Genomic DNA, 10,332 nt, shown 5'->3' with positions numbered 1-10,332 from the left:
AGAGAGAGAGAGAGAGAGAGAGAGAGAGAGAGAGAGAAACCCCATTTCCGAAAGGAATAGCTCAAACTAACTAGTGTCTAATAAACCAGAGGACTAGCTCCTGAGTGTGAGAACATCACTCTCACCAAGTCAGTCGTGGGAAAAAAAGGTGATCAGGAACTCATCCCCATAGCTGGATTTTCACGGGTCATTTACATCTGTATAAAAAGCCTCTATTTCCCTGGCAAGGAAATGGGGCACCGTCTGCCACCTGGAGACGAAGACATGGCTATAAATGACTTTGAATTGCCTGGATAATCAGCATTATGCAAATCAGTAATGTCATTAGAGAGCCGCTAAACACAGCTATAAATCTCATAAAAATACTTCAATGGAAATTAAGGCTCAATTAGGAGGCTCCACTTTCAAAAAATTTCCATCACCCTGTTATTTTAAAGAGGAGCGGGCTCAAAGACGATTCTAGAAGAGGGTAATTGGGGCCTCCGTCCAACATTCTGGGGGAAACCGCAAACTGACAAAGATGGTCAATAAGAAGGAAAGACGGTGCACCTGACCAAGTCGCTGCTACTCAAGCTGAAACCAGAGTTCCAAGACAGGGCATGATGGGATAACCACTGGCTCATCAAACCCGTCAGCCACCCTGATGGGGAGCTACAAAGTCCTGGGGTTCTCTCAAGTTCTCTTTCAAGCAAAGTACATGGGCACCAACTTTACTGGATGTTAGCTCTGAGTCCCATAGCCTAGAAAGAGTCAGACAAACCTCGCCAACCCAACATGAACCAGTTCTGATTGCTGGTTTCCAACTCATCAGAGCTCTTCTACCCTCAGCAGCCCAATGGAAGAATTACCAAGCAGCCATCTCTGTCATGCCCTGCCTTACGGACCCCAGCACCTTTCGCTCACAAGCATCTCTGAGCTAAAAAGGAAATGCAGCTACTGTTCTCACGGTCCGGAAGATCACAAGTTGCCTGAACCCAAACTACCCAAGACCCTCAGGCAACAAATTAAGACCCGTTTTCACCTTAGTGTTTCCTTGCAAGTGGCTTCAAAAATATCCTTCCAGTTGGGCTAGCCTGTGGTAAATTCTAACCCAGAACCCTGTCCCATCTGGAAAGCTGGGTCACTCAGTGAAGACACCTCCACACCCTCTTTCTGGGTGACTGTCACTGGGGTTAACACCCAGTCCAGTTTCTGCAGGTTGAGCCTCTCCTGCCTCTTTCCTCATCACAGTTGAGAAACCAACACCCTCAGCAAGCACTTGGAGCCTGGAGTGGGGCGTTCTTCAGTGAGTGAAGTGAGAGAAAACACAGCCAACAGGCGGCCTTGCTAAAGAGCCCTCTTCAAATGTGAGGTCCTAGTGGTCATTAATGACAGAAAAGAATGAAGCCGTTCAAGGAAATTTAAAATCAGCCCAGTGAGGGACAGTTGTTCTCAAGCAGCTAAGACCCTTGAAGCATGAGTGTAATTTAAACCAGAATACTTTCTGCCTCCAAATTCCCGTCCGCTAAGCACGTGAGTGTTGAAACTGGCATGTGCCCAGGCCCTGACCCTCCAGGAATCTCAAGTCACGTTTTTTCATTGTCACCCCAGCCCCGTCCCACTCAGTAACCTGCTCTGGGCAAGACAATGTCTCAGGCTCAAGTACAGTCATGAGACTAAGCCACCCAGGCTGCTGTGCACGGCGATCCTTGAATCTGGGGTATCAGTGATAGCCACGAGTCCAAAATACCACAGACCCAGGGGCCCAAAGACAAAGAAGCCACAGCCCTGTCTTGAACCAACGAGTTTGGACATGGAGGATAGCCAGCAAAAGGAAGAAATTATTGAAAAGTACGTGCCACGTGGATGCTACCAACAGGGATGAGGCTGTTCTTCCCTGGTCCCTCTGGACAAAGACTGGATGTGATGTGTAGTGGTACAGTCTCAGCGCTCAAACCTTAAAGGGGGGGGGCAGGCAGGGCTCCCAGTCACAAAGGGCTCCAGTCTCCCTGTTTCCTTTGAATGGTGCCATTCATGGTGCCTCCTTTACTGTGTCCTGGGAGCTTCAGTGTATGTTCCCTCCTCTTCTACAGCAGGAGGCCCTCAGGTAATTTCTAAACATTTTACGATCTATTTTAATTTATTTTATGCGCATGGGTGTTTTGTTTGCATGTGTGCCTGTGTACCACATGGATGCCTGGTGTCCTTGGCAGACACTGGAGTTATGGACAGTTATGAACTGACATGTGGGTGCTGGGAATCAAACTTGGGTCCTCTGGAAGAGAGACCCAGCTCTTAACCGCTGAGCCAACTCTCCGACCCCAGAGCAGGTTACTGAGTGGGGCGGGACTAGGGCAATAACCTTCCAGTTATTTTAAAGCACTTGGCTTAACTGTACCATTCTGCAGAAATCACAAGGCATGACATCACTAAAAAAGATCCTCCCTGTGCCTCAGAAGTACGCTTCTCAGAACCATGGGCACAAATCATTATTTACAAACCAGCACCCACACCCCAGAGTGCAACTGTAGAGCTGGGACTCTGGGTTCGAAACTACCATCTGCTTCCTCAAGCCCCCACCAGAAGGGACTGCTATTCATAGAGAGAGGATATGACTCCAAAACTATGTTCTAATCCCATCCCCACCACAATCATGTTGATATGTGGCACCTTTGGGAAATGACTGTGCCCCCAAGGGCTCCAGTGCCACTAGTGCCTTAAACATGAGACCTTAAGGGGCCTTGTCCCCTTCCACCACTCATGCACACCGCGAGAGGCCACTGTCTGTGAAGAGACTACGCCAGACACCGAGCCTACTGCTGCTTGGATCTTGGCCTTCCAAGCCATGGGCCAGGAGCAATACGTTTCTAGTGTTGATAAAATTACCCCATCAATAACATCTTTTCCTTATTGCTTTTGTGCTGGGTACTTTCTGTCAACTTGATGCCAGCTAGAGTGATCCAGGGTGAAGCACCTTGAGAAATGTCTCCATCAAAATGCCTGTAGACAAGGATATAGCACATTTTCTTGACCAGTGACTGATGTGGGTAGACTCAGCAATGGGAGGCCATGCCTCTCAGGCAAACACAGACCTGAGTTAGACAAGAAAGCAGGCCAAGCAAGCCACAAGGAGCAAGCAGCGCTCCTCCACGGCTTCTATTCCAGTTCCGGCCCTGACTTCCCTCAGACTGTGACCTGAAACTTGTAAGAAGAAATAAACCCTTTCCTTTCCAAGTAGCTTTTGGTCCTGGTGCTTTATCACAGCCGCAGAAACCCTAGGTAGGACGCTGAGAAGAAGCACCTTGAGGGAAGAAGGGTTTTGTTCTGGCTTATCGCTCAAGGCGGCAGGGAAGGAGAAGCAGATAAAACACGGGACAGCGGGTCACATTGTACCTACAATCAGAAGCATAGGGTGACAGATTGTAGTGTTTACCTCTCTTTCTCCATTAGATTCAGTCACCCACATTCAGGGAAGGTCTCCCCACATCTATTAACCCAGTCTAGAAACCCCTTTATAGGCATGCCTAGAGGTTTATCTCTAAAGTGATCTAGATCCCGTCGAGTGGACATTTTAACTATCACAGCATCCCAGGGTGGCAGCTGGTACAGCCTAAAGCAGAAGCACTATTGGGTCTCTCTAGGATATCTTTTCTTTTACCCCTCTTGGGACAATGACATACATCTTTACTATGCCTATAGCCACTTAGCAAGTTTCCCTAAACAAACCAGCCCAAGTAAACTTCTGTATTTATCATCGTGAACCCTTAATACACCGTATTTCCTCTTGCAATTCCCGAGAATTCCAATTTTACCCACTCTCCCAGCTTTTACAACAGCCCATAATCATGTCTGACCATTGGCCAATGGGACTGAGTGAAAGTTCTCTGTGAGGATCCCAGGAAGGATCCTTAAGTAGAGGAAGCTCATCTTTTTACAGCCTTTCTTCAACTTGAATTCAGACAACATGGCTGGCACTCAAGCAGTCCCCTGAGACTGTAGAGAAACACATAAGAAAGGGAGACGGTGGCAGGCAGGTGGAGGGAATGAGAACTGGGATTGGTATGTAAAATGAAAAAAGATAGTTTTTTAATAAAATAAAAATAGGGGGAAAAAAAGAAAAAAAAGGGGAGCCCGGATCCCTGGAAGAATGGAGCCAAGGTAGCACCTTGGACACTTACTGCTAAGCAAGCTCTGAAATCCCCTCAACTAGCAAAACACACGCCCTAAGGAAGTAGTTTTCCTGTCTGCACAATGAGTCAAAAATGTGATCTTGAATTTCAATAGCAACTGAAGGACAGGCTATAAATCAGTGATTCTCAACATGTGGGGGGGGTTGCATCTCATATATTTAAATTATGATCCACAACAGTAGCAAAATTACAGTTATGAAGTAACAGCAAAATAATTTTATGGTTAGGGTCACTACACATGAGGCTGTAAATATGTTCTAAGCATGAGTATTTCCAAGATTCCAAGAGAAACACTTCACGAATTTGCGTGTCATCCTTGCACAGGGGCCATACTAATCTTCTCTGTATCGTTCCAATTTTAGTATATGTGCTGCCGAAGTGAGCACAGATTCCAGGAGAAACAAAAAGTCAAAGCAACACACATGAGCACACACACACACACACACACACACACTGACACACTGCTAAGGACATCATCCACTTTGCCACACAACACAGTTCAACTGAAACAGACTCTCAGGGAAAGGACGTCATTTGGTTCAGCACCACCACACGCAATGGCAAGTCCACATCCCTGTCTCCACTAAAATGGTTCCTGGAAGGAAATACTTGACACAGTAAGTTTGATGAGAAATTAAACAAAATTTTCCTGGTGAACCAGAAGAGAGGGAGGAATGAGTGTATACCAGATAGGCTAACCAGTATATCCCTTCCTGATGGTCTGTTTTTAAGAAAACACCCTCATCCATTCCCGAAGCCCCACCCTCTGGTCCTCACCTCTCTCAGAGACCCTCAACCCCACTACTTCCATCACTTACAAACCCCACCACCTCTTTTCAGTTGTCTCTTCCCAGCCAGGATACCTGTGACTCTCAGAGGTGCTCAGCACAGCTAAGTGGAGACGGGGCAGGGGACCTCATGCACACTCCCCGTCCGACTCTACCATGAAGCAATATACCTTCAACAGAGCTGAGGAACCACCTGGCAAGTTTACTGCCAACATTACCTCACCCTAGCCAAGTACTCCCCTATTTTTGGACCACCCCCTTTCTTCTACAAATCACAGGCACAAATACCCCTCCCAGAACCCACCTCACCTAAGGAAATGGGACTCCCCCATCCCCACATCAGCCAGCTCCTCCCACCTGACATCATTAAGGATATTCTCTTCACCAAAAGCCCAAGGCCTCTTCATATATCATGCTGAACCAGGGTACCCACTGGTCTACCTGCTCTGAGAAATGTGTTTTAATTTATATTTTTAAATATAAATTATAATTTATATATATTTAAATTATATCTTAAACCTCTAGACTCAGCAAACCAATAATCCATAAAGACTCTGGGGAAAAGAGAATAGGGCATTATTCTTTTTCTTTTAAGTTTTTGGCCGTTATCTCTGGTCAGCTTAAATGGAGTCAGGAAAATGTAGTGAGAACTCATCTTCCAGAATTTCCATCCTTTTTTTTTAAAAAGAGATCTCATTCTTTTGGGAGACTGATGAGCAAGAATCATGCAAACCTCAGATAGAGCGCAGCTTATCCAATCACTCCATTCCTCTGGAATGACATGTCTGAAGGACAGTGAGACACTGATATCACTTCCAGGCAGTGGAGCACCCCAAAAGCCCTATTTGTGAACAGCAGCATAATCCTTAGTATGACAAGACAAAATTTCAAGACCAAGCACATGGAAGCAAGGCCATAAGGCCTATCAAGCCCACGATCTCCCCAGGTTATCTCAGACTGCGGGCAAGAAGTCAGCAGGCAGCTCTGGGCCAAGTTCAGCCAAAGAATGAAGCCAGCAGCCAAAGGATCCCAGTGAATGAGGGTCACAGCTGGCCAGGCTGGAGCAGGGAAAGGTGAGTGCATCCCCAGCACCATCTCCCATCTCTCAGATTTTCCCTCACACATGGAGCCCCAGCACTGGGAGGCTGGGACAGATGGTTATTAAGCTTGTGCCCAGTCTAGGCTACAAAGAGCAACCCGTCTCAAAAAACAGTAGGGGAAAAAGAAGGAGGAAATGGAGACTCTTATCCCTGCAAAGTAGGAGAGATGACAGGAAATAGTTGGAATATACAGAGATCTAAAATATAACCAGGGCATGTGAGCAGGTGCCTCTTACAGGTCTCCCCTGGTCTCCAGGTTCTTCTGCTATCTTCTCTTTCATTCTCTTCTCCTTGATGTGGGTGGGACATGTAGCCACATGTCACAGCTCCAATCACACTAGAATCTCTCTTACTGATTTGGTGAAACAAAACACCATGTTGGGAACCCACATGACAAGGAATTGAGTGACCTCCAGACAGCTAGCAAGAAAAATGGGCTCTTGGGGCTGCACATAACCATGAGGACCTGGATTTGAAACCCCAGAACCCACATAAATGCCTAGTGGAGTGGTGACCAGCTACAATCCTAGCACTAGGAAGGCGCAACAGATGATCCACAGAGCAAGCTGACTAGCAAAACTAGACATGTTGGCAATTCCTGGCTTTGACTGAGACCCAGCCTCAAGAGACAGGGCAGAAGAGTGATGGAGGATGCTCCCAACATCAACCTTGGGCTTCCACATGCATGCACACAAAGGTATGTGCAAAAACATACATACACAAATGTAAAATCCACACGCAGGAAAAATGGAAAAATAAAACCAGCAAAGCCCTTTACCCAGAAGCTTGAGCTGACAGCAGCCCCAGGAGTCTAAAGCTGTCCAGCCTCAGATGGAACTGTAGCTCAGCTGATGTCGTCATCATGATCTCCCAGAGTGCATGCAACAGAGTGTTACCAGATTCTGGAACCCCAAAGGATCACAGGGTGATCACATGTGTTCCTCAAGATGCCAAGTCTCTGGTCATACTGTGACACTGCAGCAGAAAATGAACACAGGTCAACAGGAGTGAGCTAGCCAATTAATACCAGGAACCGTGGGGAGAAGGGCCATCGGGCCTCCTCGCTCACACATCACCCCAAGATACTGTCTTCCTCTGGATGGAGTGGGACCTCTCATTTTCATCTCATCAACAGAATAAAGAAAAGGTGCACAAGGAAGTCTACATATTGAAAGGTTCAAACATGAAAGCTCAATCCCAAAGAGAAAACACGAGTTCTTTATGCCCAGATGAGATGAAAGAAAGAACAGAATGTGGTTAAAGAGGGAAATATTCCCTGTAACTTGCATCACAAAAGACTAATTTCCTTAATATATAAATAGTTCCCACAAATCAATAAGAGAAAAGTCAGTTAAGATCAATTCCACAACAGAAGGGGTATGAACAGTTTGTAGGAAAGGAACGGCAGAAAGGGTCTTAGACTTCTGAGAAGATGTTTGCTCACAAGAACTACATGAGATTCCTAAGCAGGATCAAATGTATTCACACACTTTGCTTGAAAGCAGTAGGGAGCCGACACCCTCACCTTCTGCTGGCAGGGAACAGACTGGTACAACTTCTCTAGCGGGCAATTAGACAGCAGCTATCAAAACCATAAGTACTCTTGGCTCCCAGGCTCAACAACTCTACCTCTAGGGATATCAGAATGGTGTGTGTATAAGGCCATGCAGCAGTAAAAACCTATCCACAGGAGATCGTAGCAATAATGTGGGATACATCTAGATAACAGAACAACATGAACCGTGTAACTACAATGAGGGTGCTTTGGCCTGATATAGGGGCAAAGTTCAAAAGACAGATGAGAAGTTTGTCTCTGCCCTGACAGGGAAATCTCTGAGACTTATTAGTAAAGAAATAATAAAAATAGTCAAAATTGAGACTGCTTCAGAGAGACATATGGAGAGGCTGGGGTCAGAGCAAAAGGAGATTTTCACTCTGTATTCTTATACACATCATGAATATTAAACCATATGGCTGTATTTGTTTTTCAAAACAAAAAATTCAAATTGATAAGGAAGCTGTCTTGGAACTAGACACACACACATACACAAACAGCTTCCTCTTTAATAGCACTCAGAATCCAAGTGTTGGTTCTCAAGCAATGGTCAGTAATAAGCCAGGCAGAGGGTGGCAGGATGAGAAAGGGAAGCCTGTGCTCTCTTCCCAATTATGTAGCATTTCATATGTACATGTATGTGTACATTGTATATGTAGCCAGTTTCAAAACCAAAGCCACTTGAGATGGTACACACCTGTCATCCCAGAACTCGGGAGAGGCTAGATGCAGGAGAATTGCTGTGGAATAATCCTCTTGTACGCTGTGAAAATGTGTTGCTCTCATTGGTTTACTACAGAGCTAACCGGCCAATAGCTAGGCAGAAAGAGGTTAGGCGGGAGAGCCAGACTGAGAGAATGCGAGCAAGGAGGGCAGAGTTGCCAGCCAGGCGCAGAGGAAGGAGATGAACATGGAGCATGCTGAAAAAGTACCACCATGTAGTAGAGAAGTAAATAAGAAATGTGGGTTAATTTAAGTTGAAAGAGCTAGTTAGTAACACGCCTAAGTTATCGGTCGAGCATTTATAATTAATTAATAATAAGTCTCTATGTGGTTATTTGGGGGAGCTGGCGATCCTGATGAAAAACTCCACCTACAGAGGATCATAGGTTTGAAACCAGACAGAGCTACACAGCAAGATCCTGTCTCAAATAGTAGTAGTAGTAGTAGTAGTAGTAGTAGTAGTAGTAGTAGTAGTAGTAGTGGTAGTAGTAGTAAGGGTGCCTGCAAATGGCTTAGCAGGTAAAGGCACCTTCCATAAAGCCCAGTGACCTAAGTTGGGATCCCCAGAACCTTTACATTGTAGCAGAGAACCAACTTCCTGTCCAGTCTCTTGCTGGCCATTTCCCCTTAAAGTCTATACAGGCGCAAATTTCCTCTTTTTGGGACACCAGTCACACTAGACCAGAGCCTAGCCTCATGGTCTAAGTTTACCTTCACAGCCTCTGCAGAGGCTCGGTCTCCAACAGAATTATGTTCTTCATGAAGTATTGGTGTAGGGTCTCAACATATAAATCTGGGGTACAAACAATTGAGCCCATAAGAATGGCCAACATCTCATGTTACTCAGGGGTTAGGGATGTAGTTCAGTTTATGGAGTGCTTGTCCTGGCGTGCATGAAACCCTCTGTTCAATGCCCAAGACTACATAAAGCTGGGCATGGTAGTGCACACCTATAACCTCCTCGCTCAGGAAGTAGAGACAGGAGGTTCAGGATGTCAGTCATCTTTGGCCACAAAGAAGAGTTTAAAGGCAGATAGGCTACATGGGACCCTATCCCAACCCCACCTCACCCCTCGGGGGGGGGGGGGGGAGGCGGAAGCCTCAGCTCTGGGAAGATAACTCTGAGATGAAATGCCTGCAGCGTAAGCGTGAGGACCTGAGTTTAGAGCCCCGGGACCCACACAAAGTGGGACTCTGATGTGAGAGAGGACAACCACAGTCTCTTCACCTTGATGAGGCAGGAGGCAGAGACAGGAGAATCCCCGGAGGCTCGCAGCATTCATGGGTAGGCTTGCCAATGGTCACTAAGAGACAGCCTCAAACAAGGTGGAAGGAGAGGACTAACACCCAAGGGCCCCATCCTGTCCCACCCCGCCCCTCTCCTCTTCTCTCTCTCTGTCTCTCTCTCTCTCTGTCTCTCTGTCTCTGTTTCTGTCTCTCTCTCTCTTTCACACACACACACACACACTTTAAAAACCTCTTCTAGTATTCCACTGTCCTTTACACATCACAAGCCCTACTTTCAACTCGTACTGGGGAATTATGGAGTGAATTTTCACACTTTTTTCAACTACAGGCAGACTAAGACAGACTCCACAGAATGGGTCCGAGGCCCCGGTTTCCCCTAGACTCAAGGAAACATGGGCCATGGCATCAGTCTCCACCCCACAATTGGACCTGCCGTACAGAAGATACCAGGCTGTGTCTGCTTAACAAAAGGAAACCCGCCTTCATCAAGCTGCTCAGGGAAACTTCACCCCCATCCCGGACCGAATGAGATCCACACTGCAATTGTACGGTCTCCCTTGGAGACCACAATGCTCATTAAGATGTCCTAGATTACCAGCCTCGGGAAGTCACCACTGAGCCGGCTCAGCAGTGAAAATGAGGGCATGGACTTGGCACTGCCCACATATACACACCCCTATCGGGGGCGCACACGCACACACACACACACACACACACCCTATCGGGCGCACACACACACACACACCCTA

General features: G+C 46.6%; 1 protein-coding gene and 1 non-coding gene across 4 annotated transcripts in view; both read right to left on the bottom strand.

The window, feature by feature from the left end:
* Positions 1–10,332, bottom strand: part of Ldlrad3 (low density lipoprotein receptor class A domain containing 3) — a 241,252-nt gene that overhangs the window by 209,555 nt on the left and 21,365 nt on the right. The gene's annotated exons all lie outside the window — the stretch shown is intronic.
* On the bottom strand, positions 4,449–4,555 carry LOC113457987. Its single transcript, XR_003378448.1, has one exon. It is a non-coding gene; the product is annotated as a U6 spliceosomal RNA (small nuclear RNA).

This window comes from Microtus ochrogaster (assembly GCF_000317375.1).
Source record: "Microtus ochrogaster isolate Prairie Vole_2 chromosome 14 unlocalized genomic scaffold, MicOch1.0 chr14_random_1, whole genome shotgun sequence".
NCBI lineage: Eukaryota > Metazoa > Chordata > Mammalia > Rodentia > Cricetidae > Microtus > Microtus ochrogaster.
Note: the sequence above shows the minus strand (reverse complement) of the source record. Positions and strands in the feature narration are given on the sequence as shown.